Source organism: Dendropsophus ebraccatus, chromosome 11 (genome assembly GCF_027789765.1).
Source record: "Dendropsophus ebraccatus isolate aDenEbr1 chromosome 11, aDenEbr1.pat, whole genome shotgun sequence".
Taxonomy (NCBI): domain Eukaryota; kingdom Metazoa; phylum Chordata; class Amphibia; order Anura; family Hylidae; genus Dendropsophus; species Dendropsophus ebraccatus.
Genome location: NC_091464.1, coordinates 36,468,583 through 36,495,012, shown reverse-complemented (window position 1 = coordinate 36,495,012; position 26,430 = coordinate 36,468,583).

Here is a 26,430-nt window from a genome sequence, read left to right as displayed (position 1 = left end):
AACCCAATCCATCTGAGCGCTCACAGAGAGGAGGCAGTCATCTGACACATTGAGCCGCGACTCTCTGTACTGGAAGGAATTCCTGTGTTTAGGGTGCCTTCACACCTACCGGATCCGCAGCGGATTTCACGCTGCGGATCCAGTCCCATTCATTTCTATAGAGCACATACTCGCAGCGGGATTGACGTCCCGCTTTGAGTATGTGCTTTAACCCCCTGTTGCCCGCTCCCGGCTCTGGTCCCGCTCAGCCAATTAGTGGTGATGATTGGCTGAGCGGGACCGCTGGCAGCCGGGAGCCTGACATGCAGCTGCATCGCCAGAGCAGGTAATGTATGATCTCGGCGGCGGGGCTGCGGGGCTACAGGTGTCAGGGCTGCGGGCAACAGGGGGTTAAAGCAAATACTCAAAGCGGGATGTCAATCCCGCTGCGAGTATGTGCTCTATAGAAACGAATGGGACTGGATCCGCAGCGGATCTCTCTGCTAATCCGCAGCATGAGATCTGCTCCGGATCCGGTAGGTGTGAAGGCACCCTTAGGCTATGTTCACACTGCATATGAGTCTGGCCGCATTTCATATGCCGCCGTACATGTGCGGCTGAAACTATGGGCGTGGGAAAAATAGACATGCGGCCGGATGCATACGAACCGCGAACATACGCCCCTAGTACAGTTATGCTTCCCTAGCTTGTTTCGAAGCGATCTGAGGCAGGTCATTTACTTGGAAATCTTCGCCCAGCCCTGTAAACCACACAGAACCTTTTGGATCGAAAAAAAATCAAGTTAAATTTGGCTGAAATAAGTACTTCGTACGGGACCGCATGGAAATCCACGGCCGTGAGTTTCAACATTTCCGTCCTCAAACAATGGTCTTGTTCATTTTTCACGGCGCCGTATACGATCCGGTGGTAAGCTCATACGTAGTGTGCACTGTGCGGGTGTATATAGTATACTTTCAAGCGAACGCATCAACCTCAAAACTACGTGCGTATATTCGCGGTTCGCACTACGGCCGGACTCATACGCAGTGTTAACATAGCCTTATTCTGTTTTTTCCAACCAGCACAAGTCAGAAAATCTGCGTTTAGGATTTCTGGATTTATAGTAAGTTCAGCTTTGTTTTACAGCATGATAACAACAACAAAATAATGAATGTAAATTGCAAACTTGCTTTATTTCACTGTTGATTTAAATTTTGAAAGTTATAACGACAGTGACAGTTTAAGGCCTTATTCACACATCTCGCAAAGTTTTTTGTTATTGTTTATCCGCAATCTAGTTTTTATTGGGCTATTCACTCGGACCTGCAATCCGTACCGCAAAGAAATAGGAGATGTCCTAGTGCAGATTGTAAATGCAGTACGGATTAGCAATAGAAATCTATGGGATTCGTGTTTCCTGCGAATGGTATGGATGTCACATCCGTATATTTTATAATAATAATTTTAGTGCACCTTTATGTGGACCTGAAAACTCACTGAACATGTGAATGTTTTACAATCTTGCATTATACCAGCAAAAGCAGACTACAGCTTCATTACAGAAGCCATTCCAGATATCCAGAGTGCAAGACAACACAAAAGCACAAATCCTCCTATGTCTCTCAACGTTTGGCATACAATTTCCAAGCTTTATTCAGAATTACTTTTCCATAAAACTGCAAGTACATAACGGAACAAATTTAGTACTTTAGCAACCCATGTACAGTACGTGGCTAACAACTTGCATGGATACAAAAATATAAAATGCAAATAGGGTACATCATTGGTCACTTTCTCTTTTTATACTTTAATACTCATGTATGTTGATTGTCTTGTCTCGGTTAGTGCTGGTTTTAATTTTACTTTTCTATAACTAACTCTCATTTCATTCAGTTAATACATCACCTTTCTGTTACTTATTGTCCATTTTGAAGGCACGTTGCTGTGAACTTGCTATCCTGATACATTTTTCTTGGTTTACCCATATGTTTTCTATCATAACCTTACTGGTTTGTGTATACTTGGGGTGACTTATACCCATAGCTCATGTGTAAAATCCAACATCATTTGCCATACTCTACTTTGCATTTCTATCCTGAAGGAGTTTTGCAATAATTTCCATTGAAAACATTGACAACTCTCTTGGGTCATGTTATAGCCAAGGCCACAGCTCAGCAAGGTCTGTAATCACTTCCCCCTATTAGCTGCAGAACAATTAGCATTTTAGACATCTCACTATTTCTCTCAGGAGTGCAAATTACAAGGTGATCCATCATTTTGTCCTCAACATTTTCTTCATCAACATGGATATTTTCATATTTTTTTTTATCTGTAACTTCAATTTTTTTAGGTGTAGCAAAGCAAAAAATGTTTAGCTATTTACTAGCATTATTTGTGCTATATCTGTCATTTACTATGAACTATGGGGGAGATTTATCAACAATTTACACCATTTTTTTCATGAAAATGTCCCAAAATTTTGCGCACCTGCTTAGCTGCGCAAAATTTTGCGACATTTCACGGACTTACGCTGAAAGTAGGCATGATTTATCATGTGCGACTATCTAAAATAGTCGCACATGTGTCTCAAACTCACTCCACACTAGAGGTGGTGTATTTCACCACCTATAATGTGGAGCCGGTATGCTCCGTGGGTCGGGTGCTGTGCACCCGGTCCACGGAGTGTAAGGGGTTAAGTAGTGATGCTGCAGCATCACTACTAACCCTCTGTGGCTTTACAGTAAGGAGGGATGCTTAGCACACCCCACCTTACAGTACAGGAGCAGGGAATCCCCTAATTAAGCAGGGATTCCCGGCCCTTCAGGGTTTCCCACCCAGAAGCAGAAAGCAGTTTGCTTCTGAGCAGGATATTTAAAATCCACGTACAGAAGTTACACTCTGGTCCCCGGGGGCTTAAGTCCTTGGGGGCCAGACTGTAACTCCTATGCCCATGCTGGAGGTCTCCCAACTTTCCCAGCATCCTGTAAGGTTACCCTTTACAGGATCCTGGGAAAGTTGGATAACCTCCAGCATGAGCATGGGAGTTACAGTCTGGCTCCCAATGACTTAACACCCTGGGAACCAGACTGTTCTGACACTGCATCTGCACCAGCAAGGAAGGGGGTTAAGTGCCCCCTTCCTTGCTGGGGCAGATGCAGTGCGCTCTCCATGGGGGGGAGGCGGGATGATGGGGGTGATGGCTGGGGGTAACCTGCTGCTTTGTCCAGTTGATAGCAATCCCATAATGTCCCAATAAGCCCCGCCCCCTGCATCAGGCGTGGTTGCTACAAAGGCGGGGCTAACCATCATGGGGGGGCTTATCGGGGCATATCGGGACTGCTATCAACTGGACAAAGCAGCAGGTAACTCCCAGCCATCACTCCCATCATCCCCCCCCCCCGTGGAGAGTGCACTGCATCTGCCCCAGCAAGGAAGGGGGCACTTAACCCCCTTCCTTGCTGGTGCAGATGCAGTGTCAGAACAGTTTAGTTCCTAGGGGGTTAAGTCCCTGGGAGCCAGACTGTAACTCCCATGCCCATACTGGAGGTCAACCAGCTTTCCCAGGATCCTGTAAGGGTTAACCTTATAGGATGCTGGGGAAGCTGGATGACCTCCAGCATGGGCATAGGAGTTACAGTCTGGCTCCCAGGGACTTAACCCCTTACTTACTGTTTGGTTTTTCTTGTTTGGTTTTGGTTTTGCTTTTTTTTCTTTTTGTTTTTCAGATACCGGCATGAAGAGGATTACGTCGGATTTGTTTGGACTACGTCGGTGACCGGCTGGTAATATTAAGGCTGGGGAGGCCCAAAAACAATGGCCTTCCCCATCCTGGTGTTACTAGGCTGCTGTTGCTTGGTTTTAAACCCAGCTGCTTATGAAAATGGGGACCCTATGCATTTTTTTTAAATTATTTATTTAAAAAAAAAAAAACATAACCAGCTGGGTTAAAAACCAAACAACAGCAGCGTAGTAACACCAGGGTGGCAATGTAATGAAAGAAAACACAAAACACCTAAAAGAAAAATTTTATTCAAATAAAAACACACCTCGTTGACCATTTTAGTGAACATTAGTGAACATTTAGGGCCACATGTATCATCCGGCGAACGAATGATTTTCGGCGGAAAGTGCCGATTTGCGTATTTTGTTATACGCAAATGGCCAATCTGCGAATAAAATATGCGCAAATCGTCACTTTCCGCCGAGTACGCCAGGGGGGCGGAAAGGGGGCGTGTAGTGGGCGGAACGGAGGGCGCGGACTCAGAGTCCGCGCGATTTACCATCCGTTCCGCCCAAATGTGCGCCGAAAACCTACTCCAGTCCTCAGCTGGCGTAGGTTCTCGGCGGTGCGCACCGGCGCGCACGGGATTTATGTAGAGGCAGTCCGCCTCTACATAAATCCCTGTAGTGCCGGAGCTGTGGGGGCATTTATAAGTCCGGCGTAAAAAACGCCGGACTTAATAAATGCCCCCCTAAGTGGTCATCGATGTAGTCCAACCAAATCCGACGTAATCCTCTGCACACCGGTATCTGAAAAAGAAAGGGAGAAGAAAATGCTCATTACCTTGGAGGCAAACCAGGGCCAATGAGACTATTTAGAGACATTTCTGAGACCATTTAGAGACAATTCAGAGCCAAACAAATCAGCACCACAGAAAATAGACCAGGCTTATCCCTGATAGTAAATTGCACTTTAAATAGATCAGTCTATTCTTGCCAAAGCAGAAATAGACCACATCTAGAAAAATCCCTGTTGATAAATCTCCCCCTATATATATATAAAAAAAAAAAAAAAAAGAAAAACAAACAACAAAGACTGGGGATACATCCCCTAAATAAATTTGTCAAAAAATGTAAGTGCTAGTAGAATACCCAGGAAGTCTTTAATTTACGTACAGCATCTCCCCAGTAGAAAGGAAATATTGCAATTGTCTTACTAAAATTGGTGGATTGTCCGTGTAATGTACAGACTTGCCTTCAGAGTGTGAATAACCTCTTAAGTGCTCTTAGTTCTGGCTCAGGCTGTTTTCTCATTTATCCCTTGCACAAGAATCGACAATTAGCATAGAATAGCTTCAGTGAGTTTTTCCCCTCTATAAGTATACCACCAAACAAATGAACACCGGGGGACTCTTCTAAGCCAGATGAGTATATGTGTGTGTGTGAGGGGGCAAACAAGATCCCTCGGGGCCTGTACAGTTTTTTACTATTGGGCCCCATGAATCCTAGCTACTCCTGTTAACTTGTTGCAACTTTTGACTGTTAACTCTGTAAGTTTTATATTTTGAAGGTTATTCAACTTATTGTAACTTGTATCCAACAGGGGTTGTTAGAAACCATGTAATAAGGGGTGACTGCAAGGTGTTAAAGAAGAGTGGGAGATAAAAGGAGAGTTAGGGGTAGAAGAGAGGAAGTGGCAGAAGCTATAAAGTATAATCCATTCTAGGTTATGATCCACTACAGGATCATAGCGGGAAAAGGCAGCCGTCTTGTAATATTGCAAATATTGATAGAGAGTTTTAAAGTCCATTCAGGGGTTATAGATACCACTGATGAAGCATAGGTTGCAGAGATACAAAAAGCCTGCTGTGATTTTCAAGTGTGCAAAAGATTTTATATACTGTAGTTCTAGGCTATGTTCACACTACGTGAACACCCCGCCATTCCGTGACCCCGGCCGGGTCACGGAACGTCCGGTCTTAGCTTGGATCATCCGGGTCGGTACTTAAGTCATCAGTGCGCGCCCGCATCAGAGCTTCCCATAGCCCACAGTGAAGCAAGCGGCCGGAGCCGCTTGCTTCACTGTGTGAACTGACAGGTCTTTCTTCGGCCAGAATTCACTGAATTCCGGCCGCAGAAAACTGACATGTCGGCCGTAGTTTTACGTAGTGTGAACATAGCCCTAAAAAGTAGTTTAGCCAAGTGTTTTTATCCAATGATCCATAAAGTGTTTGCACGCAGGTCTCCAAAGATCTGGCATGAGGAATTTTTTGTGAATTAGTTTGCGGAATATGTTGGCGCTATACAAATAAATATCATTATTATTATTAAGTTAATTGCTTGTTATTACAATTGGAGGTAGTTTCCTGAATATGGAAGTAACCATTTATGTCTCTTAGTAGGTATATACCATTGGGTGAGTTTTTTTAAATTCTCTGGTTCAAGTCAATCAGTAAATGAATTAACATTTTAGTGGTAAGCAAATATGATATTATAGGTGGTATACTTTTTAGGGTAGGATAATTGAATTTTTATCTTTTTGTATTTATAGGAATGCCTATGTACATGTTTTTCAATTAAGAGGTGGTAGCCAACATGTAGCTTCAACAAGGCCAGCATAAATTTGCAGCCCTGTCACGGTATTAGGCATCCTTCTTTGAGTATAGTGCTAAATGGAGTGCTCTATGTTGTAGGTTTGGTATACATCTGATTTAGTATCTGATATACATCTAATAGAGATTTGGTATACATTTGGTTTATCCAATTCTCTTATGTATGTATAAATCTGCAAAGCCTGCAGTGTTAGTACAGATCGAAGGGGTAAGACATAAGTCGGTTTGGGTGAGTTGTTCCTTGACTAAACCACAAGTTTTATTCTCTGACTTTCTCAGATAATCAGTTGTTCTAGCTAAAATATTTGATTATATTCAGTAATTTTAATAGCATAAATAATATATTTGTAAAACAGTATACACTGTGAAATCTGCATCTGAATACTGCATTTGATTATAAAGTTATGTATCTCTCTTTTTTGATCAAGTATTCGAAAAATAAAGGAGTAAACAAAATGTTTCTTTTAATAATCTTTCATAATTAAACACTTAGCCTGAGGTTCTTCATGAATCTCATATTTAAAAAAAGGAAAATTATTGTTAATGGTTCAGCGATTTTCTTTACGCTTTTTGATCAAATTAAACATTACAAAAATTAATATTCACTTTTACTTATATATCATATACATTGGCTTATTTTATTTTTAAGAAACTGCCCAAATCTTATAGTGTCTTAAATCCTTAAAGAGGTACTTCAGAGAGTAACAATTTGTAAAAAAAAAAAGAGCAAGAAAATTATGCATTGCTTTAATACAATTCTATGACTTTAAATATAAAATTATTAAAATTTATATTTTTTTATTTATATATTATTATACATTTAGTTGAAGCAGTTAGAGGCAACACAGGCCTCTGTGCTGCCACAAACGTTTGTGTCGGGAAATGCAGGGCTGTCCATGCACCGGTCCCATCTCTCTCATTCCGATTAAGCACTGCTGCACACACAGCACTACTGATAGAGATCCCCCTCCCTATGTACTATTATTAGAATATACAGTACACTAAGGGAGGCTGGCTGTCAGTATTGCTGTCAATAATGACTACTCATTCTGCAGAGGGTGCAACACACACAGTGCTACTGACAGCCAGCCTTTCTTAGGGTACTATTAGACGGGCTGATAGGGGCCGGATAACAACTGTAAACGAGCGCCGATCTGCTAGATCGGCACTCGTTTACTGGGCCTATTACATGGCCCGATAATCGTTTAAAAAGGGCTGCAAGGACATTGTTACCGATGTCCTTGCAGCCCTTGCTTAAACTATATACATTACCTATCCATGCTCCAGGGCTGCTCCTGCAGTCCACTTCTCCCCGGGTCCCGCACGCTCTAGCTTCAGAGCGGCCTGTCAGCTGACAGGCCACTCAGCCAATCACAGCCGCGGTGGTCCTTGCCTGTGATTGGCTGAGTGGCCTGTCAGCTGACAGGCCGCTCTGAAGCTAGAGCGCGAGACCCAGGGAGAAGTGGACCACAGGAGCAGCCCTGGAGCGTGGATAGGTAATGTAGATCATCAATCGCCGGTCGTGCATCGCTATTACACGTAGCGGTGCGCGGTCGGTGCCCAACAATTATAGATTCTAACCTATATCAACGATCAGCCGATGACAACGATCGTCAGCTGATCGTTGTCTTTATTACAAGGAGCAATAATCTAAGGGTAAGGCTACTATTACATGGCCTGATTCGGCCGATTATCGTTCCGTGTAATAGTACCCTTAGTGTACTGTTTAGTGTAATAATAGCACACGGGGAAGGGGCTCTGTATCATTAGTGCTGGGTGTGGGACGCTGCTGCTTGATCAGAATGGAGGAGATGGGACCAGGGCTTGGGCAGCCCTGCAGTTCTAGACATGTTGGTGGCAGAAAATGTTTAATTGTATAGAAATAAAAAAGTATATGTATTTTTTTTAAAACTATACTACAAAATAATATAATTTTATTAAAGCAATGTATGATTTTTTTTTTAAATAATACATTATTCTTTAATCAGAAATTATGGATATATGCATCATAATTATTTTGTGGGTACCACCCAATACACCTAAGCAATTGGTAGACATGTGCAGCTATAGCACGCAACCAGTTCCCTAGTACAATTGCTGGGAACAGAAATTACTCTGATCCTGGCAAATTAACACTTTAGATGCTGCAGTCCATGGTAACTGTAGTATCTAAAGTGTTTGATAGAGAGTGGGAATCAATGCAGTGCCAATAATTTACCATGGCAGCCAGAGACCTAAGAAATTATTTCAGGTCTGCTATCAGTATTGATCCATTGGGCTAATAATACATTGTTTGTCTGGGTACAGCTAACAATCAATAGTACTTTGGGAAAATAAACATTCTACAGCATTACTGCATTAATTAAATCAAACTATTATAGATGTAAATTGCTATTCCAGAAATTGCCACACATGAAATTACACCATTAATTATGGTCAGAAGTGCACTAGGGAACTATGGAGTGGAATCAAGAGTTGAGGACTCTTCATATGCAGCAGCTGCAGCAGGTGTTACAGCTGATATCCAATATCAGTAGCCAAGAATAAAAATATGTTCTATCCCAGACTTTTGACTTCCTAAATGTCATGGTCAATAACAACCACATTATATAGGAACTTTATCAGAGGGCTGGAAGGAAGGCGCAATCACCAGGTTCCCTGAAACACGATCATGGTGTGCCCTTGAGTTATAGCAGCCAGGGGCCTAGGGAATGACTCCAGGCAGGGCTGATGTCAGCACAGGGCTTACTTGGGCAAGTGTCGGGGCCCCAGTGCCTCAAGGGGACCAAAGAGGGAAAGGGGCCCGGTGTTCTGATGTTCACCCCTTCACTGTAGTGCAGGGTGAGCGCTGAACATCACAAAGCACAGAAGATGGAGCAGGACCTGTCAGTTCCCTGCAGAGAGAGAGAGGGATGAAGCACCTTTTTACATGACCCACAGGTCCTCAATGCTACAGTGTGAAGCTCATCCGGACAGAGAGGAAGAGGGAGAGGAGGGAACTGTAAGTGCTGTGTGTATCAGTCAGTCAGTAATGTGTGTGTGTCAGTCAGTAATATGTGTATGTGCGTGACAGTCAGCAATGTGTGTAAGTGTCAGTCAGTATTGTGTGTTTGCTTATGTTAGTGGTGTCTCAACTGATTGTGCATAGTAGATAAAGGTGGGGCCCACTAAGTCTCTGTCCCCCAAGGGCCTGCAAAAACCTGGAGTCGGCCCTGACTCCAGGCTTGCCATGATAATAATCTCATTACACTTTCCAGAGACTCTGGTTGCCATGACAACAAAATAACATCCTGCAATCAGGTGTAGGATGAGGCCCCACATCTGCCTAACACTCTAGACATTTTGGTTGCTATTAACAATGGTTTTTGGCAATTTTTTTTTTTTTTTTAGCTAGCAGCGGTTGAGTTTTTTTTTTTTTTTTTAGCTGTTTTTGGCAATTTTAAACAGTCATAGTTACAGATATGTCCCTTACTTTCCTTCAGTTTAGTAAAAAAAAAAAAAAAAAAAAAAAGCTTTTCTATAAAAAATAAACTGCACAAAAAGCATATAGGTACACTCACTGATCCACTACTGATGACATCTTGACATCTTTGCCACTAGCATACGCTGCTCTTGGCCCCAGATTAAAACTTTTACAAATAACGCCAGCTTAATAACCGGTAAGCTACATCTTGCAGTATGCATTGCACTTCAATCTGCCCACCACTGGCTTGATGTGCTTCTGTTTTGCACAGTAAACACAGTATTTATCTAGATATATAAGAGAAAGTGTGAGAGAGATGAAACAACAGTGTCTCCATTTCCCTATACTACTCAGGAAAGGCTTTTGCTTGGCCAGGTGATCACTATGTGATGTCAGTGGTGGGCGTCGTGACAGATGAAGTGTTACAGCTTGCCTGGCAACAAAAGAGATAGATATCTATTACAAACAAGCTAAGATTATTGATGGGGATAAAAAAGTTAATTTTTTCTTAACTAGAGTTAAAGGGGTTATCTGGATACTTAAAAAACTTGATGTTTGCTTGGTAATGGTAAAGAAACCCAAAACATACTTACCGTGCTCCCTCAGGACTTCCTTCTGGCTCCCTCCCAATTGCTGCCCTTCTTCCCTCTTACTGCTCTACTTACAAGAAGGAGTGAAGTAAGCAAGTATATCTATTTTTTTCTCTTTTTCATACTGTTCTCACTCATATTTCATTTTTTTCTTACTTCCCATGTACCGATAACCCTTTAATGTCACAATCCATGACTTTATTCTGATTAAATTTATATTAATCAATGTTTGCCACTTTTTTAAACTGCTAAATCTTAGAAAATAACACATAAAAACAAATTTAAACAAACAAATAAATTTTCAATGTAATGTTTTTTCATTTTAAACATTCTATTATTACACTATAGTATTGTTGTATCAATAATAAGACTGCTGTCACATGCCTTACTAACATTTATTTTATAGAATTTCAGTAAAAAAATTAAAGAGGATGTACCATCAGGTACATCCTCTTTATCCTGACCCACCGATCGAACGGCGCCGTCACGGGGAAGACGGTGCCGCGGTCCATTTTTGCAACAGCGGCCCGGTTCCTATGTTCGGCGCTGTTCTATCCATGGGTCCCGGGCCGGTGTGAAGCACAGGAGGTGGGCCAGCCTGCCCCCAGTGGGAGGGAATTCCCTCCCCTCTATGACGCAGCTGCATTGATTCTAAAGGAGCCGCGTCATAGAGGGGAGGGAATTTCCTCCCACTGGGTGTGGGCCGGCCCACCTCCTGTGCTTCACACCGGCCCTGGACCCGTGGGTAGAACAGCGCCGTAAACGTGACGGCGCCGTTCGATCCGTAGGTCAAATTAAAGAGGATGTACCTGATTTATGTAAGAGATTGGCAGGTTCACGGAATGGTCTCGGCCGGTCTCTGAAAAGATCATCCTGAAAAGAAGATCTTTTCGGCTGCAGTGTTCTGAATTCCCCACAGCACACTACGGAGCGAGCGGCCGAAGCCGCTAGCTCCAAAGTGTGCACTGACATTGTTAGGACTCGGGCTGTGCGTTCGGCTCGGCGGCCATAGCAACCAGAATGTTTATGTTTTTCACATACTCTGCTCTGCTGCTCCTGTTTGTAGCAGTATCCAGTGTATCCAGTTAGTACTATAAGTCTTTCACCTTGTCTCAAGTTCTCTGCCTGTGATAGTGCCTTGTGCCTTGACCTAGCATTTCTCTGACCATTTGTTATAGTGATTCTGACCTTTGGATTTCGCAACCTCGTCTTCGCTTTTTGAATTCTGTTTTTGTACCTTTGCTGCCCGATTGTTGCCGACCCTGACCTCTGACTATTCTCTTATTGTGTGAGTCTGTCTTTTTCTTGTTTTATGTTACACTTGTTACAGTATAGTTCTCACTAGCCTTAGTACTGTTGTGGCAAGTAGGTAGGGTCAGCTGGGGCAGGTGCCAGTTACAGGGCTGCACTCATCTGTTGTCTTCCCCTACCTGACATGTCAGTTGTTTGCGGTGCCGCGAGAGATACTAGGCAGCAAAGGACGTACAGTATATTTCTGTACAAAAATATACGGCTTGTGAACATAGCCTAAGGCTGGGTTCACACACAGTATATTTCAGCCAGTATTGTGGTCCTCATATTACAACCAAAACAAGGAGTGGATTGAAACCTTAGAAAGGATCTGTTCACACACTGTTGAAATTGAGTGGATGGCCGTCATTTAATGGCAAATATTTGCTGTTATTTTAAAACAATGGCTGTTGTATTGAAATAATGGCAGTTATTTACTGTTATATGGCGGCCATCCACTCAATTTCACCATTGTGTGAACAGAGCCTTTCTGTGTTTTCAATCTACTCCTGGTTGAGGTTGCAAAATACTGACCTAATACTGACTGAAATACACTGTGTAAAAACCCAGCCTAACAGTAAATTAAAAATATGACGTTATTATTTTGTAGTCACGTACAGGAACAGACAATAGGTAATTTATCCTTTGTATAGTAAGTACAGCTTTATCTTTATCAATGTGTTTTGGATGGCAAACATAAGATTTTCATTATACAACTGGTTCATTGAACAGAATAAGGAAGAAATCTGGAAATGTGAATAACATTGCACCAAATAATATTCTGTAAACAATAACCACCTGTGTCACAAACTCATTGCGGGTCATTAAGCATTGTTAATTAGTAACCTCTCTTCAGATAAACAATGTCATTTTTCTTTAATGGAACCTGACAAAACTAGAATGACTGGTAGCCAAAGTCATAATAGTAACTAATAAATGTCAAACTGTATATGCCATAAATGTCTTTCTGGTAATAAGCTGTGGAGTGAAAAGGCTGATCGCACTGTTTTAGAGTTGATCATATAGCCTTCAAATGGTCTAAAATATTGATCTCATTTACTATAATCATATTCAGCAGTGTACTGAAAACTATGCGTGGAAGCAAAGGAGCTCTTAGTCATTTATAAAGTGTGTCCTCGTGATTTTTCTTTTTACTGTCTTTTGAAATAATTTTAAAAATGTATTTAATATGTCTCTCAAAGACCATGTATTAGTGTTTAAATTGCAAAACTATCATTAACATTCTGTAGTAGAAATCGTTTTTAGATTTATTAATAGCATAGGTTTTGTCACTAACAGGTTCAGTATTGATAATGTGCATAGCAAGAAAAAAAAATGGTTACGTAGGATAGATGCCCAAACTAGTGTGTGTGTGTGCTCAGATCCCAAGAAGAACTACTGTAACACAAAAGTATAAAGAAGTTACAGCTGGAGCACACTATGCATTGCAGTTTATGTATAGATACAGGTTTCAGTTTTCCAAACTGCTAGATTTATTAAAGTGTCTGATTGCTTTTAGTAAATTTAGTGGGTTCTTCATATAACAGAACTAAAACCTGACCTTCCCGCCACACTAGAGGTGGCAGATTTGTAGAATGCAATACCTGTCAAAAAAGTGACGGTCTGCTTAATAAATACGTTGGTTATTGTAACGCCTGGAGTAGTGGATCCACTGGACCGTCACCAGCGATAGCACTGACCTCACCAGGGAGCGGAGTCTAAGGGGCCGCTGGTTTTCACCAGAGCCCGCCGCAAGGCGGGATGGACTTGCTGCGGCAGGCGACCCCCAGGTCGCTACCCCTGGCTTGGTTGCTAGTGACGGCAGGCGAGGCGTGACAGGAGCAGTAGGCAGGAGATAGTGCAGGCGGAGGATAGTATATGTGCTTGCAGGTGGCGGACAGGACTCAGGAACAATGGGAAGGCAGCGGGCAAGGACTAGGGACTTGGACTGAGGACAGGAACAAGGGACAAGGACTAAGGTCAGGAACAACAGGGAGCTGGGCCAAACGCTAAGGGAAGCATATAGAGGCTCCAACACGAGGGACAGGGCATGCTGGGATTTATAGGGAGTGATTGGGTGCAACTACCAATTAGGGACGGACTGGCCCTTTAAATCTGAGACAGCCGGCGCGTGCACGCCCTAGGAGGCGGGGACGCGCGCGCCGGCCGGCACAGACGGAGACCGGAGCAGGACGAGGTGAGGCGCCCCCCGGGGCCGAACAGACCGCAGCGCCGGGTCCCTGCACAGGGACCCCGGCAGCTGCGTGGGATAGAGGGCGATCGCGACGGCGGCCCGGAGCACGGGACGCCGCCGCGGCCATGACAGTTATAGTATTTTTTTAATAGACAGACGTCCACTTTTCGGTTTTAAAGCACAACATGGCGGGTCTGGTTTCAGATATTGTTGGTGTAGAACATTTGTTAATGTGGGGAAACAACAATCTGACTATCGGAAAACTAGTAAAAATAGGGGTACGGAGGTTGGACTACACTGATGACCCCACTCCTGGAATTTTTTACTTACGTACGTCTCTTACAGGCTCCCATGATGTACTGGTATGTCACGGGACCTTAAGGGGTTAATATAATGTAATTTTTATTACAGTACTTTGTTTATTTTCATTCATTCATTTGTAGTTATATTGGACTTAGTCTAGAGCTAAACATTCATCTTTCCATGTATCCTGAATGGCTGTTTGCCGAACAGCAGTCCTGTGCACTGTCTAAAGTTCACAGGAGAATCGGTGAGCTGCAATAGTATGTTTCTAGGTTTGATAGAGAGGTATGTGTTCACTGTGACCTTTTGTAGTGATGCAAGATTAATTTTAACTATTGAGTGACAACTGTAGTCCACCAGATTGTATACAACTCAATGTGTCGCATTGGACTGCAGCTCTAGCTCAATAGGTAAAGTTAATGTTATAGTGGCAAAAAGTCACAGTACAGCAATAGGCAGGTCTGGTTTAAGGTTTTGTTCACACAACAATGGTTAAAGTTGTTATATTGGCCGAACACCGAACACACTGTGAGACAACAGTACTAACCACTGAAATTTTGGGTTCATCTGAACTCGAACACCCGGCATTTGACTCCCAGTGGCTGGAGTAGTTGGATGTAGCCCTCGGCTGCCAGCCTAAGACTATCCATATTTTGAGTATTCCCTATTGCTGGATCCAATTTCTCCAGCCACCTGGAGTCAAAAGCCAAGCTCATCAGAAACCGAATGTTTGGTAAGTGTGTTCATCACTAGAGATGAGCGAACCGGGTTCGGGTTCAAGTCCATCCAAACCCTAACGATCGGCATTTGATTAGCTGGGGCTGCTGAAGTTGGATAAAGCTCTAAGGTTGTCTGGAAAACATGGATACAGCCAATGAGTATATCCATGTTTTTTACACATAGCCTTAGGGCTTTATCCAACTTCAGCAGCCATCGCTAATCAAATGCCGAAAGTTCGGGTTTGGATGGACTCGAGCATGCTCGAGGTTCGCTCATCTCTATTCATCACTACTAACCACCAAACCACTGCCCTTTTCTGATTATTTTACTTTCTTTCCTTTCCTTTTGCTTCTTCTTTTTTCATTATTTCTTCATAGATTCTTCTTTGAAGATTTCCTATAACACGAATAGAACAACTGATATAAACACGCTTCCATCAGCTTTCAAAGCCCCCACTGTGGCCACTGGAGAACAATGTGTATACACCTTTATATACTCCTATTTTGAATAAACCAGCATGAACAAGTAGAAAATGTAGTAAATGCACACATTTCTGGTTTGTTTATGATGTTTAATGCTTAGCTATTTTTATTCCCTAGAGTGATGTTGCTAGGCATCAAGCTGTAGGTAAGAGAATTCGGGTAAGATGGAATAAAATAAACACAGTGTGTATTTTAAATTGAATTATATATTATCAGAATTTTTTTGCATTTATGTTTTTCTGCATTTGCAAAAAGGTAACAAAACAGCCTAAAAGGCAATTAATCATTGATAAAGGGAAGAGCAATAAAATGCATGTTCTGGAATAATACGGGCTAATCAAACCATCATAATGCCTAGGCAAGTGAGAATTGAATTGATTTATAAAAGACAATGAAACATCAGAAAGATGGTTGATTATAAATCTCAGCCAATGTCCTAGAAATGTCAGGTTCTCAGGAAGTGCCAGCTTTCTGAATGAGCGTTCCACTGTTCAGAAATTGATATGCACAGCACTAATGTATTCATGGAGGCTAATTTTCATGTCATTTAGTGCATCTTTGCTCTGCCCTGCAATGAGGTACAAGCTTTCTCCCACCCACATTAGAGGCAGCAGTGATAATTTTTGGCAACTTCCTAGTAATTACATGACCCTCAAAGTGCTCCTGTGTAGGATACAAGGATGATCCTCTCAGCTTGAGTGTGAATCTTGTCTCATTTATGGTTGGCACATAGTTATTAGCGTTTCCTTGGGATGACAGATGCAGTGGGCGACAAAAACAGAAGGGTAGTGTGAGGAAATATATAAACTAACAGCTACACACAAAATGACATGGAATTGAAGAGAAAATACATTGTGTGTTTCAAGTTCCAAGTAATTAGCCGATGAATTGTATTTGCATGATTTTTTTTTTTTTTTATTTTGTAAGAAATGGATGAACTTAAATATTTGTGTTTATTTCCCATTAGGCTCTATTATGTTGGAAAATGGAATGAAAAGAAAATCTATCTATCTATCTATCTATCTATCTATCTACTGTATCTATCTACTGTATCTATCTATCTATCTATCTATCTATCTATCTACCTATCTATCTCCTATCTATCTATCTATCTATCTATCTACCTATCTATCTACTGTATCTATCTACTGTATCTATCTATCTATCTATCTATCTATCTATCTATCTATCTATCTATCTATCTACCTATCTATCCTTGATGTTAAATTTGCTAACCAAGTTAACTTTAGTATTTTCTCATTTGTTAAAAAGGAATATACTCTATTTTAGAGCTAAAACACAATAAGGCTATGTTCCCACATTGGAAAAATAAAGGCAAATAATGTCCGTTTTTGAAAAACAATGGCTGTTTTTAATGATCACGATCAATCAATATATGAATGGACAGTATAGAGATCTTTGAAGTGATTTTTTTACTCCTAGGTCTGCACAGACGTGGATTCTTTACTGTACGAGCAGTGAGACTGTGGAATTCTCTGCCTCATGATGTTGTCATGGCTAATTAATTAACCCCTAGACGACACTGGGTGTACCCGTATGTCCTGTGCCGCCTAGGGGTGTTCAGAGCCTGAACCGCTGTGGTCCCAGGTGGCGCTTGAAGCCCGGGACCGCGGCTATTAGCGGGCATGGTCCGATCGCTGTGCCTGCTAATTAAGTCTTCAGATGCAGTTGTCAAAGTCTAAAATTTTCTTGCACTCCTTTGGTATTCTGTAGTGTCAGACTATAATGCAAGTAGTATGCTACCACTGGTGTACTACTGCTCCTAAAGTTACTGGAGTTAACTGCAATCCATGCTGCCTCGTCCATATTCCTTTCCTGTCTCTGCTATTCTGCCCCTTAGCCGCACACATGATCCCTTGCAGTTTCTTATAGGACCATTGTACAGACCTAAATCTGTGCCCAGCCAAACACCACATGTCCCGACTCCCCACCCATTATCCATTAAACAGACATTCAAGTCAATGCAATATGACGTGCCTTCCACATTCAGTCTAGGTCACACAAATTAATCAATAGCTTTTGTAAAATGAAAAATGACTTCAGCACTGTGATGCATGTGAAGCATAATTTATTGATTAATCCTTAAAATCTATGCATAATATTGCAATGTCCATGTTCATATGTATTGTATAAATGCTGTAAACAAGAGGTTTGAGAAGCTTGAAATGCATTTGCATGTATACACAATATAAGAACATGCACATTGTAAAATGATATGTGCATTTTAAGGAGCGATCAATAAAGGGACTATGAGCAGTTTTAGAGCAGGCTTTCCATTTATGCAAGTTGTGTATACCTCTTGAAGCTGATGAAGGCAACCTTGGCCAAAGCACGTTCTCCATGTATCTTCTTGATGTTACACTGAATAAATAGCATACTGTATATGGATAATGATGAGTGCCCAGATCCTTCTTTGCCATTTCTTGAAACTTTTCTTACCTTATGCATCACAGCTACACAGAGTGCTATCCTTCTCCTGCATCATAAGGCTTAGTGTGAGACCTAGAAAACAGGAGGAGGCCTGGATACCTGATCATAATCCCCTGATGAAGCCTGGAATACCTGGAAACTTCCATCCCTTTATGTGACTTTCTTACACATGACCACTAGGGGTGGCAAACCCCACACAACTGTTATAATCCTCACACTTTTCATATACCTTAGTATATGCTGTTTTAGTCATGTTTGACAGTGTGACAGGTAAAATGGCAGTACATAGATGAAAATGATGATACTTGGATACAGATTTAGAGACTTAGCAAGAAATTCCTCAGCCACATGACAACTTTTATTGTAATATCTCTAGAGAGTATAGTAGAAAATGGCACATTTTGTAATCCATCTACCCAAAGGTCCCTGTAAGCCTGGAGCTGGCCCTACAGCCCATCACTACTTCCACTACCAAATTCCATCTGGATTTGTACTTTGCCTATAAAGTCTTGCACCTACTGTATATTATAAATCTCCTTTTTGTAAGCAAAAATCCTTCATAGAAACTTATTTCTTAGCTTTCGTCTTATTTCAGAAACCTACTGGTTGTGAGTTCAATCAAGACTAGCATGTGGCAGCATGTTTTTATAATGCAGCACTCATTCATAATGTAACAGATGTAACTTCTATGTGGAAAAATCTGACAGAAAATGTGGCTCTTCGCCACCTGGTTCCTGTACGGTAATTTATATGTCTTGATTTTGCCTAATACACAAAATCCTGACAAACTCTTCCTTTTCTGTGATGTAAATAAACACACAATTGTGACATCAAAGTAGTATTTCAATCAAAGGTAAATCTAAAAAGATGTACTTTTATATTTTTCATTACATTTATATTGCAAAGATTTTCTCAGTTCACTAAGAAATTGAGTCAAAGCCAATGGGAAAAAGTAAAAAGCATAAGCGAATATTGGTTGCTTTCATGTCTGACATTTTACTGATAAAGTTGTAAGAAATGAAAAGAGTCATAGCATTTTCTTTCCAGAGAACTTCAAGAAAGTTCTCTGGAAAAATACCTTTAATTCTTTTCATGTACTATCCTGAGCATTTCCATACTGGTGCTGTTGTCATTTTGTTAGCATCTGCAAAAGAAGTACTGTATATTAAAAACAAAGTTTAAGAACTGAGACCTATAATAGAGAATATGTATGGATGTACTAATAAATAGTTTCAATTACAGTAATATCTCTGTTCTTGAACATAATTGGTTCTGGAAGCCTGTTCCAGAACCAGTTTTAGAACCAAGCTGTGTGCTACAATAGGGAACAATGCAAATGTGTTTAATCGGTTTTTACAACCGTTGGTCGGGTGCTGAGCGCCCAGCTCACAGAATGTAAAGATTAGCGGTAAGTAGTGGTGCATCTTGCATTACTATAATGGAACAGGGATTCGCCCTTTGCTCAGGCATATTAACGATCCAGCTCATGTTCATTATACACACAGGTGAAGAATAGGAAGCAATCTGCCTGGAGCACTCCTAATGATAAGGAGGGTGGGGAGGAGGGACAGAGAGGGTGTGCCAGCCTAATGCATATACAAATGTAAGCCCCGACCGTTAGACACAGCGCTGCCGGATTAAAATTTGTTTTTATGACAATAACTGCATCCCCTGCAGAATGGACCCCAGGACAGATCTTGGATTAAAAGCAGCTATCTGAAGGTACAAGTGGTTTGGGGTGGTCAGATTGTGGGTACAGAGTCGCTTTAAACATACTGACTCCACACTGGGTCAAGACAGCCTCGTTCTAATGGGATTCCAAAAGGCCCCTGACACACTAAACATCCTCTCAGATGCCGTACTGCTGGCTGAGCAGGACAAAAGGGACATCTGCCAGTTGTTGCCAGATGTCGTCCTTCTCTGCCCAGAACGGCATATGGTGAAAAATTGGCAAAATATTTAGGGGCAAGGGTGATTCCAAGTATGACTTGACCTGTAATTTAAGCTGCTCCTGGACAGAGATTTGAGTGTGGAGCCGACTGGTTTCTCTCTCTCTCTCTCTCTCTCTCTCTCTCTCTCTCTCTCTCTCTCTCTCCCCCCCTCTCATCTAGTTTTAGTTTATTTATGTATGATGTCTTGTTTAATTGTAGTTTGTTGGTATATGATGTCTTATTTAGTTGTACTTTGTGTATATTGAATTGTTTTTGGTGGTATTAGGTTATACACAATGCACCTGGGCCAGGGAGTTCACATTTAGTTATTTATATACATATTTATATAGGTTCATTGTATTTAGTAGTGTATATAGTTCATTAAAGGGGTTGTCCGGCGATAAAAAATTATTCACAGAATAACACACATTACAAAGTTATACAACTTTGTAATGTATGTTATGTCTGTGAATGGCCCCCTTCCCCGTGTTTCCCCCCACCCACGCTAGACCCGGAAGTGTGGTGCATTATACTCACCGCATGTCGTGTCGTCCACGGTCTCCGATCGTCAGCAGTGACGTCTTCTTCGGGAGCTTGGCGGATCTTCCCGAGTGCCGGCCACCCTCTGCAGCGTCATCCGAAGCTCAGCCGCGATTGGCTGAGCATAACTGTGCTCAGCCAATCGCGGCTGAGCGGCTGATGACGCGGCCACGTCATCAGCTGCTCAGCCGCGATTGGCTGAGCACAGTTATGCTCAGCCAATCGCGGCTGAGCTTCGGATGACGCTGCAGAGGGCGGCCGGCACTCGGGAAGATCCGCCAAGCTCCCGAAGAAGACGTCACTGCTGACGATCGGAGACCGTGGTCGGCACGCGACAGGTAATGTATAGCGCACCACACTTCCGGGTACACGGGTGGGGGTGGTGGGACACGGGGAAGGGGGCCATTCACAGACATAACATACATTACAAAGTTGTATAACTTTGTAATGTGTGTTATTCTGTGAATAATTTTTTATCGCCGGACAACCCCTTTAATATATTAGGGATAGTATTAGTTAAAATAAATTTTAAATTTTTGGATATATTGCATATAAAGTGGTAGCTTGGTTTAAGAGTACCTTAGTTTAAGAGCGTTTTGGTTTAAGAGCTTACAGTTTTTCAAAATTGTGACTTGGTTTAAGAGCATTGCTTTGGTTTAAGAGCTCCCTGTACTGGGTGGGAGGGCGAGTGGGGGAGGGGCATGGTCTGCATAGTGGGGTCTACAGCCCTGTACTCTGACCCAGGAAGTCTCCCTCACCTTCCAAATTATAGCAGATTCACTTAAGGCTGGGGCTTGCATCAGGGGACAGGACTGTGGAGGTAATCTCTCCATAGCTGTAACCTCTCTCTCCCCGGACAGAGAGTGCTGCTATACTGTGCTCACCCTATACCCTGCTCATTTCTTCATGCTCCCTGCAGTCTCTGTCAGCCCTTGTGTTTTCCATCCTCTCCATTAGTGTACAGTAACTTATAATATCACATATTCAGCTATTTCTGAATGTTTGTTTCATTTGTTTTACATGTTGGATTTGGATTACAAGCACAGTCCCGGAACGAATTATGTTTGTAATCCAAGGCACCACTGTATAGATTTTATAGGTTGTTAGTGGGGAGGAATGATTGTGGGGATGGAATTGTTTTACCCTTTCCTTATGGTGTGGTTCATTATGCTTTGTTAATTTTTATAATTTTGTTCTGATATGGTATATATTTTTTTATTTGTTTGTGTATTTATTATTATATTTAAATACAATTATTATATTTATAAATACAAAGATTGCTAGCTTCAGGACTACTGACCATGGAACTGGAACCTTGAAGGATCCATTGCACAATACCAGCCTGGCTAGTATTCACCTGACTACTTAGTCTTACTGTGAGCTGCAACCTTCGTACAAGCCTGTTAGGTTCGCCACTACCAGGACCCTGTGTTACAACACTTCCACCCCTTTGACTGCTACCTTTCCTGTTGCCACTGGCCAGACCCCGGAAAGGGCCATAATTCTTTAGATGCCTCAATATCCTTGCAGAGGACAATTTATTTGAATCAAGATAAACTTAATAAAAATCTGTCAGGAACTTACCTTTCCAGGGTCCTGCGGCGTCCTCCTCCGACTCGACTCCGGCGGCCGGGACAAGAGCGCGTCTGCCGGCGCCGAGTGACGTTATGGAGACCCAACGGCGTCCCTGACAACCAGGAACGCCGCGGGCTCACGTGACACACGGCCGACAACACAGCTAAGCAGCTTCTCTGCTCAGGATGAGTGACGGATCGCTCTGCCACTAAGCCTGCAGTGCTACAGCTGTTATGTAGCTGGATTCAGGAGGCCGGACCAATCAGCCTTTGGTCCGGGCTCCTGATTCAGTATAAATAGTATTTAGAACCAGCATCTAATTGCTGGCTATTAGGTGAACTGCGTACCCTGTCCTAACTCCCTCTGACTGCTCAACTTGGGATCTGACCTCCCGCCTGACCTGTGACTATCCTATTGTATTGCTGATTCTGTACTGCGTTGCCCATGTGGTTTGACTTAGCCTGTTCACTACTCTCTATTGTGTTTTGTATGTCTGTCTTGTTTAGTGTGTCACGTACTTAGCGTAGGGAATGTCTTCGTGGTTGTCCACAACCGCCTAGGGCCGACTGAGGCAAGTAGGTAGGGACAGTGGGTGGGTTCAGACCTAAGGCCAACTGTCTGATTGTGTTTGTACCTTCCTGCCCTGACAAAATCCAAATTAAATAACGCAAAATCAAATTGACGCTTATATTGGTGCCCCTTAAACTAACGGGATACAAATGGTGCCACACAAGGGGACGTGAAAGGGTACATGAAGGGGAATTATAATGTGTTAAGTGGTTTTTTTAGAAAGTTATTACACTGCTTATCCACCACTGTCTACTGCTGTCCAGAGTGAACATTTTTGAAAATGTGACATTTTCCAATTTTTGGCACTGTCATAACAATAGCTGTTGAACAAAACATTACTCTTTAATAGCCCCACTATTTTTGCTACAATGATTTGGCTGTTTTATTGAGATTCGTTTGCAGGAGATATGCGAATATTCACAAATCTGACCAACTGTTTGTAAATCTTACATGATATATTTTTGACTGGTTCGCTCATCTCTAGTTTCAATGCAAACCCTTTGTAGATTCCCCGAAGACTAGATCTGAGGAGACTTCGGTTTCTGCTTTTCTTGTAGATTTTTCTTACTTCAGTTGTGTCTTCATAAAGAATAAATAAAAAAAAAAATGAGGATCCTTCATTTTCAACCTTACATCCCACAGTATTCATCCAGAGGAAGACATATGATGCTTAGGAGACAAATGCCAATTGACTCATACTTGGGGAAAAATTCAGCAAAATAAATTTCTGAATCAACATCTGATCTCTAACAATCTAGTACCTGTAACTTTTTGTAACAGCAGCAGGTGTATTGTACCAGCACCCCATGACTCACTGCTCATGGGCCATGCGCTCAGCTGCCCATTCACCTGGCACACCTCCTGCTCTATTCCCAGTGTCTGTCCACCTTCCCCTCCAGGCATGGAGTACAACTCTACCTATGTCCCACTCTGCCATCCCATGCTTCTTCACTATAGCCTATAGAGGACAGCCTTACTCTCACTTCAAGGACCAGTGTGTGATGGGGTAAAAGGTGTAGACCTGAAGGGTACTAAGGCTTTGCTCCCAGGGGTGGCCCAAGCTAAATAAAAACATCTAAACCTTTCCCAAACTTGTTCAGTAAGCTAACATTGAATCATCATGTAATAGACTTTCATAGTTTAACTCTCATTATAAATTCCAATCTACTATGATGGTAAAAGATAATTTTTTCTATGCCACTTTGTCATGTTTATACACGTGTAAGAAGATCACTAGAAAGAACTATATACAGTCCATTGATACGGCATATTTCTATATTGTAACCAGATCCACTTTTTTTTTTCACAAATTAAAGCGACTCTGTACTTAAAATCCCCCCAAACTGCTTGTACTTTCGGATAGCTGCTTATAACCCAAGATCTGTCCTGGGGTCTGGAACGGTAATGCAGGTAATGCAGTTATTGTCCTAAAAACAACTTTAAAACTTGCAAACCTGTGTCAAATTGGCGTGGCCTCGAGTACCCATGCTCTAGGATTACGACACCCCTCCGTCCCTCCTCCCCACCCTCTTCACCATTAGGAATGCCCCTGGAACATTTTCTCCTGTTCATCACCTGTGTAAACACTGCACATTTGCTGGATCGTTAAGGCACCTGTGCAGTGTTCATACAGGTGATGAATGGAAAAAATTGTTCTAGGGGCGTTTCTAATAGTGACACTCTAGGCCACCCGAATTTGACACAGTGCTGCAAGTTTAAAAATTTTTTTTTAGGACAATAACTGCATCACCTGCCGGACCCCAGGGCAGATCTTGGATTAAAAGCAGCTATCTAAAGGTACAAATGGTTTTGGGGGGTCAGATTATGGTTAGAGTCACTTTAAATAACCCCAAGTACTTTCAGTAAGTTAAAGGGGCAAGAACTGCTCCTTTAAGAAGGTTACAGCAGTTACAGTAGGTAGGCCTCTTGGTTTCAAGCCATACATGTAGTTACAGGTTCTCTTTAAGGTCAAATGAAGGATGCAAAAATATTCCATTACTTTACCATAAAAAGGAGCTTGGATGCTTTTGCAGTATCTAAACACAATTGTTTTTTTTGTTTATGAGATTCCAATAAACATAACATTTGCATGTAAGCTCAGCCCTAGGTCTTATGCAGATGATTGTAATACGACTCTGTCTGATGTGGAGCAATGGGGCTTCCATTCAAGTTCTATTTTTAATTTCATGGGGACTTTATTTTGATGTTAAGATTTGGAAAGGGTAAATTATTTTTTTTGTAGAAATTCAAGTAAATCTAATTAGAAAAATTGGCATTGATAACCAATTCTTTTTTTTTTATGTATAGGTGTAAGTATGGAGATTACCTCTATTTTATTAGTAAGAAAAAAACCTCAAAAGTTGTCTTCCATTTTAACTTGACTGGTTATCTCTGAGCTCCTGAAATTTTGTCAAATCTTTGGGTTGTAATAAAGCACAAAATTACTATACAGAACATTTCCCTGTAACTTAAAGTTTGTTTCATTAATCTTTCCCTACATTATAATAATGTCTGCTTGGAGCAAGGCACTAGACAAATTGCCAATGTAATAAATTCATAATAAAATGTCATTACTTAGGTTTGCATGAGTTTTATTGTTTGGCTGGCTGCTATAACCAACATTTTAAAATGCCCTAATTAATCTATATGACCATTAATATTTTACAGTGCTTAGATTCTTTATAGCGAGGCTGGTCTCTTCAGCCTCTACTTTTTATTATGAGAATTTTGTATGCAGAAACACATAAGTTTGACAGGGTCAGGGATCAGTGGTGACCACTTTTACAAAACTTATATTTTCTTGTCAATGGCCCATATTTATAAAACAGTGTAAAATATACACTGGTGTAAACTCCCTACAGGAACCAATAACGGTTTCTCTTTCATTTTACCAGAGCTGAAAGCTGAGCTGTGATTGGCAGTGAGCAGTTTACATTAGTGTATATTTTATACAATTTGATGTATCTCCCCCAATGTGTCCTATCACATATTTTGTATGAAAATGTCCTGGGACACAATTTTGGCAGATAGAGACTACTTGGCAACACCAATGGCTTTAACTAAGCTGTTAGAGGAATGGAAATCCATTGTGGTTTATTATTATAAGTCAATGGGGTCATCAGGCATTCCTCTTTGTCTTGAGACAGATCTGGCAATACATTGTCAATGAAAGCAGCAACACAGATGTGAACAGAGCTTAAAGTGTACCTGTCAACAATAAATAAATAAAAATCACAGACACATGTTAAACGTTTTTATTTTTCTTGTTCTAATTGGTCAGGGTTTGAAAAATTGCAGCCTGATTGATAAAAACATTTAAAGTGTACCTGTCGTTATAACTTTCAATATCTAAATCAACAGTAGATTCGATATAAAGCAAGTTTGCAATTTACATTCACTATTTTAGTTATCATGGATAACACAGCACTTCCTCAAAAAACAGGAAACAGTCATAAAACAGGAAGTCCTGTGTATGCCAGGCCATCTGAGCGTTCACAGAGAGAAGGCGGTCATGTGACTGATGAACACATTGAGCTGTGACTCTCTGTACTGGTCGGAATTCCTGTGTTTAGTCTGTTTTTTTCTTTCAAATAGTATAAGTCAGAAAATCTGCCTTCAGGAGACTGGACCTGGATTTCTGGTAAGTTCAGCTATGTTTTACAGCATGATAACAAAAAAAATAAAATAATGAATGTATATTGCAAACTTTCTTTATATCATATCTACTGTTGATTTAGATTGTGAAAGTTACAACGAAAGTGACACTTTAAAATGTCTCTATGACATACCGAAAATAAAAATGTTTGTGAGAGTGCTCATTGGGTGAACAGTCCATTCTTTTACCTTACATAAGTTTCCAAATTTGTTGTTTTAAAATACCAATGTTATTAGGGTACAAAATGCCGGATGTCTAAAAAAAAAAAACATCTACCAGCCCCCGCCAAAAAAGACATGGTCGTGGCCTAACAATGCATAAATAGCAGGATTGTTGCACTAGAATTTAACCCTTA